This window comes from Camelus ferus, chromosome 10, assembly GCF_009834535.1.
Source record: "Camelus ferus isolate YT-003-E chromosome 10, BCGSAC_Cfer_1.0, whole genome shotgun sequence".
NCBI lineage: Eukaryota > Metazoa > Chordata > Mammalia > Artiodactyla > Camelidae > Camelus > Camelus ferus.
The window spans coordinates 68,932,322-68,953,872 of record NC_045705.1 but is presented as its reverse complement, the minus strand read 5'-3'; the positions used below and the strand labels follow the sequence as shown (position 1 = coordinate 68,953,872).

Here is a 21,551-nt window from a genome sequence, read left to right as displayed (position 1 = left end):
ACAGAGACCAGCTCGTCCCCAAAGGGGTACAAATGAGTCCAGATCGTATGACCTCCTTCCTCACGTTCATACAATTAGCAGTCCGAAATCCACCCAGATCTCACCCTGACCACAGCTTGTCGCCACCCAGACCCTCCCAGATGTGTGGTCACACGGGCCTCAGAGGGCCCAGGGCCACCCGCCCCCTCCATGGTGCCCTGGCCTCTTAACAAACGCCACTTCCAAAAGCTGGGCCCGGTTTCTTGTGCTTCCTGCGAATTTTTACACCTGAAATCAGACTTTCTGGAAAATCAGATCCTTTTTTTGTTTTGCTTTGTTTTTTCCTCCTGCCCCTTCCATCCACCCCTGAGTGGCAAAAGGATGCCTCAGAGGAGGGATTTTTTAATTCATTTATGTTTTAGCCCACGATTTGATTCTCAGTGCAAGCACCTTGAGATTTTCTTAATCATGGCTCCTCCTTCCTGCTGCCCCACTCCGGTCCCCTTGGGGGAGAGGCTGACCTCTGACCTCAGCCCCTGATACCCCCCCCCCACCTCTGCAGAACTCACTCCAATCCTTCCTTCCAGCCCCTTTCAGAAGAGAGAGCCCATCCTGTCCTCTGTCAGGGAGGATGTCAGTGCCCCAACTTCTTCCAAAAGGAAAACGAGGGGAGAAAGAAAAACTCTGGCTGGTGCCCAGAGATGTTCCAGGCCTGTGTGAGCAGATCCATGTAAATTGTTTCATACGCAAAGTGTATTGAGGGGGACACACTGCAATCCAGGGGGAGACGGAACAGGCCCAGTCCCTGCACCTTAGGAAGGACGCGGGCACCTGGCTGTCGGCTGCAGGCCAAGCGCCGAGCTGGACTGGCCTCTGCAGCACCAGTGACGTTCGAGGCCAGACTGCAAGGGAGGAGCCAGGCGGCAGGGAGCCCTTCCCCCTGCTCTCGGTCACTTGTTTACTTTGGGGACCAAAAAGGGGACTGTTTTCCCTTGAGTGATGAGGGATGCCCTCCCAAGAGCAGACACTTGGTAACGGCGTCACAGGAGTTAACTTCCTCGAGTCCCGGCTCGGATATCACCTTTCCCGAGGGCCTGCCCTGTCCCCTCCTCCCTTGCTTCAGAGCACTTGTTACCGACTGTTCACTTTCTCGCTGCGCCAGGAAAGCAGAGCCTTGTCCATCTTACTCTGCTGGAGGCACAGCACCCAGCGGAGCCCGGCACAAGTTGCAAAACGATTTGTCCAAAGCACAAATGAGTGAACATCGTGGGCTCTGCCCGTGTCCACAGACCCCAGCAATGCGCAGAGCCAGCCCTATCACGACAGAACAACTTAATCTGGCTCAAAGGACCCCTGAGCCGCCAGCCTTGTCAGGGCAGGAGGTGTGGAATCTTCACAAACGGGTTCTCCCCAGGAGCCAGGAAGATGGAGCTATTGTCTGAGCATTTTCAGGCTGATGGGGTTGCTGGGGAAAGTCCTGGGCCACTAGTCCAGCTGCCACACAAGCCCAGTGACGGCCCTTGTCAGGCCTCCAACCTGCACGAGGGCTCAGAGCTGGGCCTTGGGATAGAAGGACGCCCCCTCTCCATATTTATAAGGTCCTACTATGTGCAGCCACTGAGCTGTGAGCCCCAGACAGAAACAGAAGACAGATCTGCCTGCACTGAGCTTACAGTTGCCTGGGAAAGTCAGAAAACCCAGGGAGAGGCCTGAGAAAGAAAGATCACAGACAGTAGGTTCTGGAAGGTTCTCAGGAATGAGTGGTTCTCAGCTGGGTCCTAAAGGGTCACTGGGAACCAGCAAGATGAAAAGGAGGGGACAGCTGCTCCGAGCAGGGGAGGGACTGCAGGTGAAGGTGTCCGGGGCCTGGCGGGACCTGGGGAGGCAGTGGGGGAGATGATGTGGCCGGGAGGGGAGGGCAGTGGGGAAAGGTGAGGGGCCATGGTTCATCCATCGGACGGTTGCCCCCTTAGCACTGCCGCGCCATCCCCGAGACACAACATGACACAGTGACACAGCGCTTAGGTTCCAAGGGCTGCCCCGGTGCGGGGTGGAGGGGAGTGGAGGTGTCCGGAGACTCGCGTGGGCAGCTTCCCACGAGGGGGGCCACAGTGGCCTCGCTGGGAAGGGGACATTCACAGCCCCTCAGGAGAGAGAGACCTCGCGAAGACTCTGACAACCAGACTCTGTTTTTACGCAAATAAAAAGATTTCTAATGATGCGCACTGGTGCTGCCTTTCCAAGAGCAAGGGGCTCCCCCGCAGAGCGATGTGCTCGGGGACCAGCGGGGCCAACGCGGACAGGCTGCTGCTGCTGGCGGCTCCCCCCGCGTGTCTGTGAGGGCGGGTGTTTCCTCGCTGGCCCAAGGGCCTGCTGGGCCCAGGCTGAGCCGGTCTGGGGGTGCGGGCGCCTCCTCCCGCCTGACTGTGGTGAGGCTGTGCCATGACGGCCTTGGGAGTCCCTTCATTCACGGTCCATGGAGCAGAGGGACATCTCGGTGGCAGGCTGGCTGCATCCCTGTGCCGGGAGGTATTTTAAATGCCACGGGAAAGCAGTCATCTTCTCTGTGCCCTTTTCAGGGGCAGGCTAAAGTCAGGCCGTCTCTTCACCCTGACCTATACTGAGTCACCAAGGAGAGGAAGACACAGCAGGGGCTTAATAGATGCTTGTGGAAGGGACTGTCCCAGTGGGCCCTTGAAAGTGTTAACTCATCTATCAAAATGGCACAGGCCTCTTCACTCCCAGGTCCTGCATGCCTGCAGGGTGACCTTGGACAGATCCCCACTTCCTCCTTGGTACCAATTACACACAGGCTGATGGGATGCTGGGAATGGACTCAGAGCGCCCAGCACGGGTCCTGCGAGGAACGCCAGCTCAGCGCCTGACACGGCCGGTTACTGCTGTGATGAAGACAGAAGCGGGGCTGTTTGTCATTACGATGATCACAGACTCTGAGGGGGTCTGAACAGAAGGAATGCTCAGCCATCTGGGCCAGCGACCTCCAAACCTGGCCTCTCAGGCATTCATTCATTCACACAAGGGACATTCGTTCATTCACTGAACACCTCTGGGCGCCAGGCTGAGGACATGGAGTGGGCGCTGCAGACAATTCCCTGCTCCCACGGGGCTCCCATTCCAGCAGGGGAGGCCGACAGGGAACAAGAAGGCAGGCAAATGGGACTGTCGGAGGGCAATGACTGCCACAGCGGAGCGCGCAGACGGCAGGCTAGTGAATGAGGGGTAGGGGCAGGGGTGGCCGTGGAAGGCCCCTCTAGGGAGGTGGCATCTGAGCAGAGGCCGGCAGGATGAGCAGACTTGGCCCTGGACTGTCCAGGGAGGGACATTCGAGGTGGAGGCTGCAGCCGTCTGAGCCCTGAGCTGTGATGAGCGTTGAGCGGTGGGCACAAGGGTGGAGGCTGCTGAGGCTGGTGGGGAATGCGGTCCAAGAGGGGTCGGGGTGGTGGGGCTGCGGGGCTCTGCCCCTCTGAGTGGGAGAGAAGCACAGAACTAGCGGGTGACGTGGTCCGAGCTCTGTGGTTAAGGAGATGGAAGGGGGGGTCTGGGGTTCAGCAGGCTGCCGGGGCCCAGGAGGTGCATTTTAGCCAAAGACCCTGTAGCACCTGATCTGACATCACCCTGACAGCACGCAAGGCCTCCTCTGATGATGGCTGAACCCAAGAGATCACAAGCCCTGTGATGGAGCCCTCAGTGTCCCCTGGGACAGCCATGCCAATCTCAGAGGGATCCTGCTCCGAAAAGTTGGCCTTGCTCGCAGACTCGAGCATCCCACAGAACTACTGGGTCACAAGAACAATATTCAGGATTTGCAGTCAGCTGTCCCTGCCCTTGGTTAGGCTACAAATCACTCTCAACCATGTATTTCAAAATCCTTTGTCCTGGAACATGAACAGATGCCAGCTACGAGGACTCGGGTTAGCAGCTTGGTGTGTGAGTGCCTGGGCTCTGGGGAGGTTCTCCAAGATCACATCCCACTCCATCCCTGCCTCCCGTTCTCCTGGAACTGCCCCAAATGTCTCTATGGCGTCCCTAAGCTTTTCATTGACTGAGACAGTAAATCTCATGAGATGAGGACCAGCAAACCACTGATCTAATTCATACTAAGGTGTAAATGACTTTTCTCTCCCACATAATTTTAGTAGGTGAACAGGAAAACCAGCATCAGGCCCATGGACATCTGGGGGTGGAGTAAGTGGAGAAAGAGAAAAAACTTCCCACGGCAAAGAGAAAGGGAAGAAGGAAGAGGTTTGGGAGAAGCGAGGAAGGAAAACCTTTCTTTCCTGCTGGTCTCGCCTGGACTGACCCAGTCCTTCACTACCCGCTGCCTTGACTTTGGAGGCCAGCACACCCAGGGAGGGGCCAGCACCTGTCCGATCCCTGGGGGCAACGTCAAAGCTCACCTCAGTCCAGGGCGTCCATCTGAAAAATCTCTCCAGAGCAGAAAAAGGACCAAGAACAAAGGAGAAAAAAAATGGTGAGGCCCAGGAAGGACCAGTTGGGGACTGAGAAACTTGTTTCTCAGATAAGCATCTGGCCTTGGAGAAGTGTTCCTTCTCCTCTGTGGGGCTGAGGCAAGAGAACCAGCCCGGGGGGCGGGGGTGTAGGAGAGATGTGGGCTCTTCTTGATGGATGGACGGATGGTGCCGGAGAGGCGGCCAGGCCCCCGTTCCACAGACAGGCTGTGAGACCCCCAGCCCAGCCCTGGTCTACCCTGTGGGCTGGGGCTCCAGCCCTGTCAGCGTGATCTCGGGGGCAGGCAGGGCTCTGCCTGGCATTTCATAAGCCCCCTTCCCTCAACAAGCCAAGTGGCAAGAGACCCCTCTGCGTCCTGGAGGCTGACCCCCGACTGCACGTGCCAACCCACTCCCAAAATGCGAGGACTTCCGGTAAAGAAGAAAAAGGAAAGAAGAAGGGAGGGGACCGCTCCGTGTCACTGAGTATAGTTATTGGTGGTGACTTGATTTTGATTCATCACAAAGTTACCAAAATGGGGGGAAAGAAAGACTTGCTCTGAATGACCAGGTCATATTTCTCCAGAACAGATGGGATTCTGAAGCCCAGGGTGGGTGGAATGATGGCTTTCTGTTATCACATGTAACAGGACACCAAGGAAACAGTGGGTGAGACACTTGGGGACGTGGGGACAGCTGAGCTTCCCAGCAAAGGGTAACAGTGCCAGGTGGTGTGGTAAGACTTGCATTAGCATAAATTTAGTCTAATCTTTAAGAAAGGCAGGAATCGCTCAGGTAGGACGCCCGCTGGTGTTGCAAGGCCGCTGGCCGTCAGCGCGGGGTGGGGCGTGCTGGCCATTAGAGGGGCCGGGCCCCAGGAGACGGGATGCGGCCTTCCTGCGAATGCTCCTGCCCCTCCCCCTCTCCCCTCCCATATTCAGTGCACTGAGAGCACCAGGCACACTCTGATCTATGAGAGTTTCTATCCCAGGGAAACTCAGTGTCTCGGCCAATGTTTATAAGTGAAGGTCCACATAGTCACCATGTCAGCCTTTAAAAAACACAGATGTGGGGTTTCACATTCAGAGATTTTCAACTGCACCCAGGGGCTCAGAGAGCAGCCGGGTTTGGGACCCACCCAGTCTCAGGAGGGCAGACAGGCACACAGGTGACCGTGGGGCTGTAGGGCCAGTAGCCTCAGTGGAGACGGGACACGCACGGAGCCCACGGAAGCCCCTGAGCTTCCGCGCACAAGCGCACCAGGCGATAGCGGGTTCTCGGGCCAGTTAATGCTGGTGTTGGCTGTCAGCCATGTGTCACTTCTCTGTCCTCATAAGGACTCCCCGAAGACAGCCTCGCTCTTAGTTTTCCCCCAGCCCTCTAGTATCCCCATTTTACAGACGATGAGACTGAGCTCAGAGATGTGAATGAACTTGCCCGAGGTCACGCGGCTGATGAATGGCAGAGCAGGATGCGAACTCAGGTCTCCCACCTTCAAGTACCAGGTCTTTTCTGTCTTTCCAAAGTTAACCACTCCCGAGGGGAGGACTGAACTGTGAGCCTTAGGCACCTATTAACTTAGGCACTCACTGCCTGTGTGCACCTAAGGGGTGCACTGTCCTGAATGTTCCAGAAGATAGGTGGAGAAGGCAGAGAGTGTGGGCCCTGCCCTGAGCAGCTTCGGGGAGGGCACGTGGTGGGCTTGGGCTTAGGTCAGCAGAGAAAGCGGAGAGGCACGGGGGTGGGGCCGAGTCAGAGAAGGCTCCAGAAGCAGACAGGGGCTGGGCTCCAGCTGACTGGGGCCCAGAGGAAGGGAGCTTCAAGTGAAGGAGCAGCAGGAGCCATGGCACCGAGGGCCACCCCCCTCGTGGGGAGGAGCCGGAGCCTCACGCCTGAGCGCCTCTGTGTCAACAGCCATCACAAGTCAGACGCCACCTGCCACACGTCCAAGAAACAGCTGTGCCCTCACGGCTGCTATGAATTTGAGAATGAGGCTAGTTTTGTCATTACAGAACTTGCACCCCGACCAGGCTACGGATTTCCACACTGAGGGAAAACCTCCAGGTAACAGTCGAGTGATTTTCCCAGGACGCAGTCTGCCTCGGCAGCGATGGAGGACTCACACCCAGCACGGCCCAGGCATCGTATCTGCTGCTTAGAATACTTTCATAGAGAAGTAAGTAGACATACTGCTCACTCACTCATTCATTCACTTCCTGGAATAGTTATTCCTGCCACTACCTTTAAGCATTTGTCTAGTGAGGTACATTCAAGACCAGTATTTGTAAAGCCCATCCCCAGTGCCCAGAACAGCGCCGGGAACATAGTGAGCGCTCAAAGCGCCACCTGCTGAAGGAATGGCGAACCCCCCTTTGTTCAACGCCATCTGCGCGACGGGCGCTGTCGGCGCTTTAGCGCTGTTGTTTGGGGCATCTTCAGGAGGGCCTCTAGGCAGGGACCGCTATCTCCATTTGACAGATGAGGAAACTGAGGCACAGAAAGGCAAAGTAACTTGGCCAAGGCCAGGGCTCGAAACTGCAAAGCCAGCGTAGCAGGCGCTGAGGTCCCCAGGCCGCCCCTGCCTCCGCTGGGTGACGTGGGTGACGTGGGAAGGTGCGGGCAGCAGGAGCTGGCGCCCCCAGCTACTTCCTGCCAGGCTGCGGGCCCAGTCTGCGAGCTGGGCTTTCGGCTCCTTTTTGGACCTTGGATTTTCACCTCCCAGGTGTTGACAGCCAACTCCCAACATAAGCCACCAGAATCCATCAGAGACTGTCGCCGGTGGCGACGCCTGTGAAAACTGTTGTGGTTCAGGAAGAAAACATATCCTGCTCATCCGGGAAGCAGATGCCCAGGTGTTCACAGGACACGCAAACTGACCCGAAGAAGCCAGGCAGAACCCTTGACATTCAAGAAGAACCTGTTTCCACTGGCAAACACGGTGCCCAGTATCCTGTCGGTCCACTTTCTGGTGTGGTGGCGGTATGTATCATTTCCTGATGAGCAGAGAGAGACTCCAGGGGACGCTACCCAGCACCTAGTGGCCGGCAAGGTAACTGCCATCTGTGCCCCTCTCTAGGCAAGGGGACGGAGGGCCAAGATGACAGGAGAGAAAGAGGAGGGGAGGGAAGAGGAGGGAGGGAGGGAACCAGCACCAAGGACAAAGTCTGTACGTCGGCTTTCCTGCCGTTCAATCCTACATCTAATCAATAAGCCACTCCCCATGCGTTGCCCAACCTCAAAAACTTGATGAAACACAAGCAGAGATGACTTCCAGAACCATTTTTGAAGCAAGATGAGGAAGAAAAGAATATAAACGCACCTTTAGAAAAAATATTCTGGGTGAACCTTAAACTTTCTTCAACCTTAAAAGAAGCTAAAACATCTAATAAATTGATACAGTTTATAGAAACTGGATAGATTATTACATAGGAAAATGTTTACTATGTTTCAAAAAATTCAAATCCACCAGTTCATCCATTGGGTAAATGTTTATCTAAAAGTTCAGGGGCAAAGTTAAACAGTTGAAATAAAATGGAATTAAGCCTTAATATTTTGTTTTACTTGGAGTACAGATGGAAGACAAAAATAATATCTCATAAAACGGAAAGTTTCTATTTTCACCAAAATATTTGGAAAAGTTATTTTATTTTTAATTCGGATACCTAGCTTCAGTGTAACTTTCACAAGGGAGGTTTCAGCAGAATCCTGGGAGCTGGAGCGTATCTGGAAATTGGCTTTGGTTATTATTTAAAACATTCATTCCACAAAGATACAATTTGTTTCAGAAAGTGTCAAACCAGCCAGAAACTGCCTATAAAAGCAGTGCTTGTAAAACCCCGATGACTCCAGGGGAAATTCCATTCTCCCCTCCTTTAATTCGACAGTGTCTCAGGTGAAAAGGCTCATCTTGTACTTTGCATCTTGGGTGCTGCTCTACAAGAGTCCTTCATCTCTGAATTTTTTTTCCTGGATCTTTCATTTATGATGATTTTATACACAATCATCAAAATCATGTTGAAGAGTGTCATGGAAATGCTGAAGTTACAAGAAAAGATCCTTATAAATCAAACGATCGTACCCCAAGTGTTGTCTTTTCTCTTCGTTTTCAGTGGAGAAGAAAGCCCTTGGAGACCCGAAAAGTAAACAGAAGTTATTCTGAATAGAAAGCCCTTCTTTGGTCTTTCCTCCTCTACCTCCAACTGCAGAGAAAGGGTTCTTTGGTCTGCTTTTCTGTCTTCATACTTTCTCAAGTCTTGGTCCCATACGTGTCAGTTTCTTAAATGTCTTTCAATCTACTGTGGCCATTATTCTTGTTTTTCCATAAATTTTGTTGTTTGTTTTTAGAATAGTTTCAGATTTACAGAAAAACTGAGGAGACAGTACAGAGAGTTCCCGTATCCCCAGCACCCAGCTCCCCTGTTGCTAACATATTAGTGTGGTGCATTAGTTGCAGTTAATGAACCAATACTGATACATTATTACTAAGTAAGGTCCACACTTCACTCAGCTTTTCTTCGTTTTCACTTACTGTCCCTTTTCTGCCCGGTCCCATCCAGGATACGTGATGTCACATGACCACGGCAACTACATGGCTGTTGTAGTGTCTCCCAAGCGTGTACCCTTTTTTCATGACAGCAAATGTGGCCATTTCTACATAGTTCCAACATTGGCACAAAACTTGACAGTGTAAAAGTGTATGTATTTAATCACTTAGATGTATGTTTTACTGAAACTAAATAGCTGGGTGTGTGGGAATTTAAATTTCAAATCAGTATTACAATTGCATGGCCATACTACCCAAAGCAATTTACAGATTTAATGTGATCCCTGTCAAATTACCCAGGACATTTTTCACAGAACTAGAACAAGTAATCCTAAAATTTATATGGAATCACAAAAGACCCAGAATCACCAAAGCAATACTGAAGAAAAGCTAGGGGAATAACCCTCCCAGACTTCAGACAAAACTACAGAGCTACAGCAATCAAAACAGCATGGTACTGGCACAAAAACAGACATATGGGTCAACGGAACAGAACGGACAGCCCAGAAATAAACCCACACACCTACAGTCAATTAATCTTCAACAAAGGAGGCAAGAATACACAAAGGAGAAAAGACAGAGTCTTCAACAAGTGGCGCTGGGAAAGCTGAACAGCTGCATGTGAATCATGAAGTCAGAACCCTCCCTCACACCATACACAGAAATAAAGTCAGTGGCTTGAAGACTTAAACATAAGAGAAGACACAATAAACCTCCTAGAAGAAAACATAGGCAGAACATTCTTCAGCATAAATCTTAGCAAAGTTCTCCTAGGGCAGTCTACTCAGGCAATAGAAATAAAAGCAAAAATAAACAAATGGGACCTAATTAAACTTATAAGCTTTTGCACAGCAAAGGAAACTATAATCAAAATGAAAAGACAACCTACAAAATGGGAGAAAATACTTGCAAATGATGCGACCGAGAAGTGTTTAATTTCCAGAATATATAAACAGCTCATATAACTCAATAAAAAGAAACTCAATCAAAAAATGGGCAGAAGACCTAAACAAACATCTCTCCAGTGAAGACATACAAATGGCTGATAGGCACAAGAAACAATGCTCAATACCACTAACCATTAGAGAAATTCAAATCAGAACTACAATGAGGAATCACCTCACACCAACCAGAATGGCCATCATTCAAAATTCCACAAACGATAAGCCCCGGAGAGGGTGTGGAGAACAGGGACCCCTCCTACACTGCTGGTGGGAATGCAGGTTGGTGCAGCCATTGTGGAAAAAAGGATGGAGATTCCTCAAAAAACTAAAACTAGTAACTGCAGCATGGGACTCACAAAAAAATCCCCATTTTTTAAAGACAAATTGAAATGTGGTGTAAGTATGAAGGTTGCTTGTGAGTTAAGGAGTCAGCATCCTGTCCTCCCACGGGAGTGGGGAGCGGGTGGTCAAAGCAGTCAGCTCCGTGGGGTCTCCAGGCTGTAAGGGGGCTGAGAACTCGCCTACTTCAGAGCTTTATTCGGTCTGAAACCCCCGCACCAGGTACCCACCAAGTGGCCTCTGACAGAGCCCTTGAGCTGCGATGCCTACAGGCTCCTTCTCTGCTCAGCTACACCTCAGCCGACTGCTCCTTTCCGACTTTCACCTATCTTCTATGTCCTGCCCTCTGAGGCCACGTGGAACATGGACAGCTCGCTCCCAGCCCTGCCCTTCAGAGACCTCCCTGCTCTCCCTTGCGAGGCACTTTCGTCCACACCACGGGCCAGCCTTCCTGGGACATGGCTCTGAATCCTCTCTCTGCCTGCTGCATCCAGCGGTTACGTTTTAATCCTCCTCGCTCGCTTCTTTTGCAGCATGAGAACAGCTCCCTGCTTTCTCCTTGGGTTGGGACCTAAGACTCCACCACGGGACGCCCACGTGCCCCTAGACAAGCCCCTTGACCGCCTCTGTCTCCCCATCTGCAAACGGAAGTCACGGCGCACATTCCAGGGTTACCAAAGGCAAGTCCGTGTGCCCCACGCACCGTGAGGCCAAACCAACCGAAACATCAGTGTTTAGAGCAGAGAAAGGTTTACTGCAGGGCCAAGCAAGGAGCACGGGGTGGCTCATGCCCAAGTAAACCCTGAGCTCCCCGCAGGTTTCAGCAAAGCACATTTAAAGGCCAGGTAAGGGGGGGGCGGTCCTCAGGGAGCGTGATCAGCTCGTGCACAGTCCTCTGACCGGTTGGTGTGGGGGGAACAGGGTGGTCAGCACTATCAGCCCCCAGGCGCCAGAAGGGCTGGGGCCACGCGCTCTCCATCAACAAGCAGTGAATTTCTTCCTTTTGGTGGTGGTTTTAAGCATCTGAAACATTCAGGAACTACATGTGAGAAAGGTCTTTGGGGATGTAATTAAGGATCTCGAGGTGAGATCACCCTAGATTACTCAGGGGGGCCTAAATCCAGTGACAGGTGTCCTCACAAGAGACACACAGGAGAAGAGGCAGAGATCGGGGGCGTGGCCACAAGCCTGGGACACCTGGATGCCCCAGAAGCTGGGTCACCGTCTTTTGGGGGTCACCGCTCAGCCCGCCACACCGGCCCACTGCTGACTGAGGCATGGCCAGTGACTCTTCCTCTTGGGGAAGAAGACAGAAAGGGCTGAGGGCCCTTCCCAGCCCCCCGCGCCGGCTCTGACAGTTGACTACACCTAGTTTTTGACATATTCTCTCTCCCAGAGCCCCTGACATCCCGTCTCAGGCGTGTTTGTATCCCAGCATGTAAGGCAGTGATTGGTGCTTTGCTGGCCCTCAGTGCACATCTGCTCCGTGAATCAGTGAATGAGAAAATGATAGACATGGAAGGCCCCTTCCTCCCTCATCCATCACCCCGGAGTCCCACTCGTCCTACTTTATAAGCAGCCCCGGTCTTCACGGGGGTCCCGAGCAAGGCTTTCCGAATCCTGCCCTCAGACTTGCAGCTGCGTGCCTCAACCCATCTCACTCCTGCTAATCGGAGGGAGGAGGAAACATGGGAGAGGTGCCTGTGGGATACTCGGGTGAAGCCGGGGGTGGGGGGCCTTTGGAAACAGAGGCTGGAGCTGTGGAAAAGGCCAAGAGCCAAGGGAGCATCTGGATTGGGGCATCATTAACACACAGGGTGATCGGGACAATGGGTGAGAGGGGATTACCCAGAAACGATGTGCAACCTTGGGAGGCGAGCGGGCAACCCTGGGAGCACTCACCCACCTTCCGGAAGCAGGCGGGAGGGAGGGGTCGTGCTAGTTGGATCCGGGTGATCTGGCCAGAAGAAGGCATCTTTTAGGGTCAAACCAGCAGGGGTGCATGTTGGCTGTGGAGCCTCAGGTAAAGTCACCCAGCCTCTCTGAGCCTCAGTTTTGACTTCTGAAAAGATTGTTTGAAGACTTGTAATAATAGAACGAAAGCACGTAGTGATTAAAATAGCCACCAGATAGCACCGCAACACTAGCCAGCGTGTCTGTGGGCACCTGTGTCCCACAGGGACCCTACGTTAAGCCACTTAGGTGCAGAGAGGAAGGTGTGGCCTGCCAGATCCCGCTGTCCCGCCCCTTCCTGCTCTGGGATGCAGGATACATTCGTCAGTTCAGCAAATATTGACCAAGCCACCAATTCTCTGCCGGGCCTGGGCCACTGCCCGCTGCTTAGGCTTTTCCGGCTCTGCCTCCATCTCTTCGAATTTATGTCTCATTAGATGCAAAAGCCCCAAGACTGAAAATCCTTGCTTGTGCTGAAACCCTAACTTTTTCTGGGTACAGTTTGGAATGGCTTTGCTCCCTGCACATCTTCTCAGGGTCTTCTTCTCCTTCTGAAATGTAATCTTTGTCCAGGTTGGTCCATGAAAGCAGTGCCCCAGCAGCCCCCTTCCTGTGGCTATGATGGCAAAACAAAGGCCAGGGGAGGTGGGCAGAAATCAATGTGTAATTATTTCCTTTTTCTTTCACGATGAATAATTAATGTTGGTTTTGGACACTGCATTGATCAGGGAAGAAGGAAAGTTGACTCTCCCCAGTTGGCACAGTGGTACCCAAGCTGACCTTGTGGTCTGTGCATATTTGCCTCCCCCACCCAACCTCGGATGCTGTCAGCACCAAGGGCTTGTGGAACTTTCTAGATCTCTCAGCTAGGAGGGACTTCTCTGCTCTCTGAGCTCCTGAGACACCGTGCTGCCCTCCCAGATAGGCACGCAACACTTTCTACCTGGGATTTGTCATGACTTGGGTGCTTGTCTTACTTTCCAGACCAGGATTGGCCGCCTTTTTCTGTTAAGGACCAGAGAGTAAATATTTAAGGCATCGTGGTTCATACAGACAGGACTGGCTACGTAATTGATAGGGTTCAGTGCAAAATGAAAATACAGGGCCTTTCGTTTAGAAATTATGAGGAATTTCAAGATGGTGACAGCAGATGACCAAGATGGTGACATGGGGCCCTTCTAAGTACAGGGCCTCATGTGACTATAAAGGTCGCAAGCCCATGAAGTGATCCTGTATATGGTCTCTGTAGCAATGACTCAGCTCCACTGTCACCAAGCAAAAGTAGCCACAGAGGATATGTAAATGAATGTGTGTGTGTGTGTTCCAACAAAATTTTATTTGTAAAAACAAATGGGCAGTCCAAATTTGGCTCCTGGATGAGAGTTTGCTGACCACTGCTCCATACAAGTGTAAATTCCTTGGAGGCAAGAAATCTTCTGCCTACACTGTCATCCATCCATCATCCAGCCATCCACCCATCCACCCACCCATCCATCCATTCATCCAATCATCCATCCATTCATTGATCCATCATCCATCTATCCAACCATCTATCATCCATCCAACCAACCACCCATCCCCTCATCCACCCATCCACCCATCCATCCATCCATCTATCATACATCCAACAAAGCACTGCTGACAATCTATCTACCATACTCCAGCACTGGGCTAAGTGGGAGGCTATAGACAGAAGAGGCTCTTCCCTGCACTAGGGACATCTCAGACTTAAGAAGACACATAAGCATCTTGGTGCAATATGCTGCCAGAGACCCATGGAGGAGTTTGAAAGGGCACCTAAGAAGGATTCATTTTCACATCCCCCCAGGTCCTCACAAAGAGGAGAGAACAAGTGAGTGAATGAAAGTAAGTTTTGATGATCTACTCACTTGGTCTTGGAGGATTGGTTGGAACCCCAGGTAAAAGACTGGGTGTGATATCATCTGCACTTTCTATGGCTTTGGGCAAATGACTTAACCTCCCCAAGTCTTAGTTTTCTTGTCAGTAAAATGGGGATGTGCAGGTCCCCTGACAGGGATGAGGGGAAGATGGAATGGGACAACCCCCCTCTGAGCACAGAGCCTGACACCCGGATGTGTATCACCTGAGTCTCCTTCCTTCTCCCGGCCGAGCACCCAGCAGGCCCCGAGGAAAAAGTGCTGGGCTGGAGCCCTGGACATACAAGGAAGGGTGCTGAAGGAACCTGCTTATGTTTTTCCACACGCAGAGAGAAGCCTGCCGGAGAGCGGTGTGCACTGTGTGCTTGGTCTGCGCCCGTGGAGACGTTCACTTACTTCCTCCGTAACATTTCAGTTCCTCTACCCTCCCTTCCTCCCTCCCTCCCTCCATCTTTCTTCCTTCCTTTTTCCCTTCGTGTCCCGTCCTCCTCTTTCTCACTTGCTCCTCCTCCTCCTCTCCTTCCTCCCTCCCACTCTCTCTCCTTTCCGTCCTTCCTCTTCCTTTCTTTTTTTTTAAACAATGAACTTGCATCCCTTCCTAATTTGAAAAAAACAAAAGGCGACCGTCCTTCATCCCCAAATGAACTGAGGGGTTAAAACGTGCCCAAGGATCCTGCAACTGCTCTTTCTTTTCCCAGATGAAGGGAAACAGCAGAGTTGCTGGCATCTTCCCAGTAAATGCACCATCGACAACAAACCAGGAAACCACTGTGGACACCTTGGACCCCTGCTCCCGCCTGGTCGGGTTTGTGCATTAGACCCCCTCAGATTCGCTCCAAACCCACCCACCTCTCTCCACGTCCACTGGCCTCGCCCAGGGCAGGTCTACCACCACCTCCTCATCACCACTTGCCCTTCTTGTCACTTTTCTCCACCCAGAGTGACTTTTCAAGACACCACAGATCAGGTCCTCCCACTGCTTTAAAAGCCACCTTGGCTCCCTATTGCCTTAGACATAGACTCCCAGCTTCTCACAATGGCACGTGCCCGCCTCTCCCCCCACCTCCATCCTTTCTGATAAGTGCTCTCCCGTCACGGGGGCCACTTTTCTGGTCCTCAAATTAGCCAAGCCCTTCATCAGCCCGTGCTGCTCCTGCTGGTCTCTGCTCCCCACTCTGTCCCTTGCTGATACCTGGTCTGGGGAAGCTCCCAGGTCCCCACCTCAGCCCCATGTTTACATCCTGCACCACACAGACCATCTGGTCCTTTCCTGCCATCTTCACTGGACTGAGGCTCCCAGGGGCAGGGCCCGCATCTATCTGTCCTGCTCTTCCCTGAGCATCTGGAGCCCAGCAGAGCGCCCATCACGTGGCTGGCCCTCCGTGAACACTGTCAAGTGAATGAAAGTAGACAAGGGGACAGCGGGCCAGGGAGTGTGTGTGTGTTGGGGGCTGTGATCAGGGCGCTGCTCAGATTCCCCAGGAGTCTAGGTTGCTCCCACGGGCAGAAAAGCTGCCTCTGGACCCTAAGGAGCCCTGCCAGGCAGCAGGCACGGGAGTGTGCCGCGTCCTAGCTGGTGGTGCCCATTCCCGCTGGCAGCTGGGCCAGCACTCGGCACACGGTGGCTGCTGGGTCAATCCCTGTGCCGGAGTCTGTGGCCATCCAGGGCACTGCTGGAGTCTTTGGAGAGGCTCCTCCTCATCTCTTCACCCTTGGGCTTTCTTTGTCCTCTCACCTTAAACACAAAGTCTCTCCCTCTCTCTGCCAGTCTCTTGGTCTCCTGGACACCCCCTCTGGCTCCCAGCAGCTCTCCCCCAAAAGGGGCCTTCCTCCCCTATTCCTTTTCTTCCGCCCACGGGGTTCCACCCAGCTGGGTGATGATGCCCAGAGATGGCTATGTCCTATGTCCTCGTTGCTGGGACCTCTATGTGGCCTTCCATGGCAAAGGGCACTGTGCAGGTGCGGTGAAGTTAAGACTCTTGAAATGAGGAGATTATTTTGGATGATCTGGATGGGTCCTACGTGTCATCACACGTGTCCTTACAGGAGGGAGGCGGAGAGACATTTGACTGCAGGTGGAGGCAGAGGTTGGAGGGATGTGGCCACAAGTCCAGGGACACCTGGGGCCCCTGGAAGTTGGAAGAGGCAGGAAGGACCCTCCCCTAGAGGCTGTGGAGGAAGTTCAGCCTTGCACACACCTTGATTTCAGATTTTTGGCTTCCAGGCTGTGAGAGAAGAAACTTTCGGTATCTTAAGCCATTGGTTTGTGGTCGTTTGTTCCGTGGTCATAGGAAGTCAGTTACACGGTCCCAGCAGGGGCTTTGGGACACTCTAGAGGTCTGTGCATGATCTGTGACCATCACAGCTTTGACCCTTATTGGCCAAGTCATGAGTCACAGGTCAGGGATGCGGGTGGGATGTTTGCTTGGCGAGATGGTGGAGCACCCCGCACCCCTCCTCCCACCCTGACCTCAGACTGCAGCTCTAGGGGGCGCTCGGCTCCAGGAAGCCCAGACAAAGGGTGTGGGGCTGTGAGGGGGGGAGGCAGCTGAAGGCTATGAACAAATGAGTCTCGCTGTCCCCTCCCCCGGGAACAGATGGCCTCTCCCCTCCCCCCTCAAGTGGAAGCCACCCCCTGCCCCTCTCCGCCCAGCTCAGGGAGGGGGAAGCCCACCCTGTGAATCTGAAGGAGGCGGCGTCTCCCACTCAGGGTGCTCCAGTGGGGGTAAGAAGGGGGGACCCAGATGGGTTCCAGCCGCCCAGGAGCATGAGCCCCTCCACACACGTGGGCCAAGTGCACACGCAGGCTCAGGCACCTGCCCTTAACCTCAGCTCAGCATTTTGCAAACGAGAAAAGAGGCTGATAACGGCTGGAGGGGGAGGGAAAGGGCCCAACAGGCACTTGGACGGTAGACACTAAAGCCCCAGGCCCGGCCTGCCAGTCACCACAGGTTCCTAGGGCTTCAGCGGGACAGACCTGCCTCTAAAGTCACTTCACTGCTATACCCAGCAGACGCTAAAGCATGTCCGTCTCTCTTTGGCACACAGGGCGGTTGCTTTTTCATCTTTCTTCAGATAAGGAAAACCTCACGGATGTATTTCACTTACTTATTTTACATACAAATCAAAAATACAGAGGGTCAACAGCCAGATGTCTTCAAATAACACAAATGCCAAAAGGATATTACACAGAGACTAGGATTTTCATGGTGTGCTTGAAACGGCACTTGAAAAATGAGCAGCAGCGGGCGGGTAGAGCTCAGTGGTAGAGTGTGTGTTTAGAATGCACAAGGTCCTGGGTTCAACCTCTAGTATCACCATAAAGAATAATAATAAATCAATCAGCCTAAAACCCGCACTCCCAATATAAATTTCAGAAAAAGAAAAAGGGCAGAAAGGGTGGGAGTTTAACCAATTTCACATTTTCCCGCTAATGAGAAGTCTACCTGCATCCAAGCATCTATGGGAATGGTCCAGCCTCTGTAGGTAGGACTGTAACAGGGCATCCAGCCCAGATCTGCCTTTATCACTCTTTCCAGGTGACAGAAAAGGCAACTGCCGCTGGGTCAACCACAATCAGCAGGCTTACTATGTGTGAGGGAGGGCTCCACGTCCCGAGGAAGCAGAGCTTCCGCCTCCCTGTGGCTTATGACTTAGCAGGGGAGATGAGCAATAAACTGCTCACTATGTGATTTGTCTGGAGACATGAATGCTGCTGAGAAAAAAAAAAAAAAAAAAAACAGGAGGAAGCACATAGGAAAGGTCTGGTGGGATGGAATGAGGGGTGTTGCTATCACACTTAGGGGCATCAGGAGACAGCCCTCTAAGGAGGGGATATTTGAGCAGAGACCTGAGTGAGGGGAGGGCATGAACTTCGTGGATAACTTGAGGAAAAGTGTTCCAGGCAGAGGGAACAGCAGGTGCAAAGGTCCTGAGGTGGAAATACACCAGGTGTGTTTGCGGACTGGTGAGATGGCCAGTGTGGCCAGGTGGGGTGGGAGAGGGGGAGAGGCCTGGGGCATGAGGTCAGCGCTGAGGGCAGGGCCAGATCAGGCAGGGTCTTGCAGGCCACATGCAGTGGGCAGCCTCTGGAGGGCTGAGAGCCAGAGAGGAGCAGAATCAGTAACTCAGGAAGGTTTGGCAGCTTGAAGAAGCTGGGAACAAAGTGCTGATCAATTGTTTGCTCATTGTAATCTGCTGACTACAGCACATTTTACTGGTTTGAGAAAGTGACCCCAGTCTCTTGAATTACAGTAGCAGGGATGATGTTAATCACTATCAGCACCAATACTGTCACCATCATCACCATCACCACCACCATCATCACCATCATCACCACCATCACCATCACCACCATCATCACCACCATCATCACCATCATCACCACCATGATCACCATCAAAACCATCATCACTACCATCACCACCACCATCACCACCAGCATCACCATCACCACCATCATCACCATCATCACCACCACCATCATCACCATCGCCATCATCATCATCACCATCACCACCATCATCACCATCATCATCACCATCACCACCATCATCACCACCATCACCACCATCACCACCATCATCACCCCCATCATCATCCCCATCATCATCACCATCACCACCATCACCACCACCATCATCACCGTCACCACCACATCACCATCAAAACCATCATCACTACCATCACCATCATCATCATCACCCTCATCACAGCAGATATTAAGTACATCCTACACGTCAAGAAGACTTTGAACATTGTGTAATCCACACAGTCATCTTATGGGTTGGATATTTTGTCCCATGCCCTTGTTTGGATGAGATACAGAGAGATGAAGGTCCCCCAGCTGGTGAGAAGAGCCGGGCATGGAATTTGAATCTGAGGTCAAAGCTAGGCTCTGAAACATCACTCCAGTCTGTCTGGTTTCTGAACAGCCATGGGTAGGACTTTTTTTTTCAGTTGTTTTTCCTCCAACTTAGACCCTCAGATGCTCTTCCCTTGTTGTGGGAGCCCAACATTTCAGCGCTGAGTCCTTGCAGCTGTCTTTCCCCTCCCCGCTGCCCTCGGGGTGCCTGTATGGGTCACGGGTGGCTCCAGGAGTTCTTCGCCTCCAAATATGAATCAAGAGACCAGTGTGTGGGCCAGGCCATCCTCTCCAGTGGAGACAGCTCTGGCCAGGGGATGCACCCAGCCCTGACCCAGCTGTCAGCTGAGCCTGGGTTTCTGTGCATAGGGGCCACAGGGGGCAGACACAGCTCAGACAAGACGCTGGTTATGGTAGTGGTTAAGGATTTGGGGTTCTGGGTCTGAATGGGTGTCTCTGAACCTCAGTTTCCTCCTCTGTGAACTGGGAGAAGGGCCAAGAACCCTGATCTCCCAGGGTTGTTGCAAGAATTAAAGCAGCTGGTGTCTATAGAGCCCCGGGAGCAGTGCCAAATCTGTCAGGCATGAGAAATCTTGGTCATTATAGGTCTTTTGGCCACAGTCTGAGGGACCCCTTGAAGAGAAGTTATTCTCAAGGGGGACACCCAGCCCCCTGAATGAATGTCCTCTGCCAGCTTCTGCTCTCTGCCCTTAGCTGTTGGTGCTCTGGTTTTCCATGAGGAATCACCACCATCCCCTCTTAGCCCACAAGTTTCTGGGGCAGTGGGCACCCCACCCCTGGGCTCCAGGAGTAGCCAAGGGGCCTGTTTCTGGCCAGTCACAGACTAGCATCCCCCAGGCCATGGTGACTCGTTAGGAATGGTTATAGATCCAACACAAGTCAGGGCAATCAGGGACAACCTTGAGACTCTCGCTGGAGGGCCCGGAGACAACCTCAGTCCACTGGAGCTGCACAGGGTGAAGGCCAGGATGTTTGCCTGTCATCTGGTCATCAAGAGAGTCTTCCTGTGGGTGGACCCAAGCCAGAGAACAGCAGAGCCAACAAAGAGAGAAAGATGGAGCAGTGGAGACATTGAGCCTCCTGGATCCAGCTATGCCTGGAACTGGTTTTCTTTCCCTGACAACCCAAACAGTCCTGAATAGTACAGACGAGTTATATTGACCCACGTGTGTTCTCTTGTTCAGTCTCTGGTGAACAACCCCCAAATTTAAAGCACAAACTAACTGTAGTCCTGTTTTTCTTCCTCATCCTCCTCTCAGCAGCCACTTTCTGTCTTTGACTCTCAGCCCACAGATGGCCTGGGACAGAGACACACACTCCTATGAAGATTCTGGGAAGGAAAGCTCTACATGAATTCATTAACAGAGTCTTTATTATTTTAAGCCATCTAGTGATGGTTTAAATATTTGGCATTTCTTAAAATAAACAGATCTTACCAGATGGGTCTCCATGAAAGAACAAAAGCTGACCTCCCCAAGCCCTGACGTCGGCAGCGACTGGGCCATCTCAGTGCTGGTCCCACCCTCACCCTGGAGGAAAACAAAGCGACCCTGCCCCCATCCAAAGGGTCCTGTGGTCATCCAAATTTGGGGAAGTCTGCACTGCCCCTTCCTCGGGGGCATTCACTGCATATATTAACACCAGAGAAGCCACGCGAACAAGAAGTGGCCTCAACTCAGCTTAACGCAGGCACCCCAGGCTGGTGGTCTGCCCGGTGCAGGAACTTCGCACCGATGGATGGCAGAACCACGGGGCCTCAGGACACTTCAAAGCTGGCATGACATCACGGCACCCCTCCCCCATCGTCACATCTCCCCTGGCTCTGACACACACCCCTACCTCCTTCTTCTGCATTTAAGGACGGGGATTCCATTAGCCCCACCACAACATAACCCAGGATAATCGCCCCACCCTAAGGTCAGGCGATTAGCAGCCTTTATCCATTTGCCACCTTATTTCTGCCTTGACACGTGATGTAAGATATTCACAGGTTCTGGGGGTCAGGATGTGGGCATCTTCGGGGGGGCCATCATTCCACCCCTGCCGCCTACTAAACGTGAGCAGGTCCAAACGTGGGTAAAGAAGAAACTGGAGTAGATCTCCAGGGCCATTTCCAGACTCGCTCATTCGGTAAGTGTTTATTAAGCGCCTACTGCATGCCAGGCCTCTGTGGGTCCTGCAGGGATACAGCCAGACCACATCCTACCCTCAGGGGGTCTTTAGAGGCTAAAGCTGAGGATGACTCCAATCTGGACTCATCCAGAGGGAAGCTGGCGTCTTTCCCACCCTGAGGCCATCCGTGGACCAGTCTTGGAAAACACTGTTTTTCTCTGGAGTTCCGCCTCAAAGCAACACGTGTGAAGGGCCAGGCTGTGAAGGAGGGGGGAGGGGGACATTTTTCTCAGTCTGAGTCGATGAGAACACGCAGCCGCACACCTGCTCTTGGTTCCGTCTCCTTGCTTCTTCGGACATCCAGGCTTTTTGGAGAACAAATGCTCACGTGACAGCAGATCAGTTTCAAAATACTCCAGGCAGCCTTTG

At 52.6% G+C, this 21,551-nt stretch overlaps 1 long non-coding RNA gene across 1 annotated transcript in view; it reads right to left on the bottom strand.

The window, feature by feature from the left end:
• LOC116666541 overlaps positions 1–21,551 on the bottom strand; it is a 51,444-nt gene that overhangs the window by 3,731 nt on the left and 26,162 nt on the right. The window lies entirely within an intron of this gene.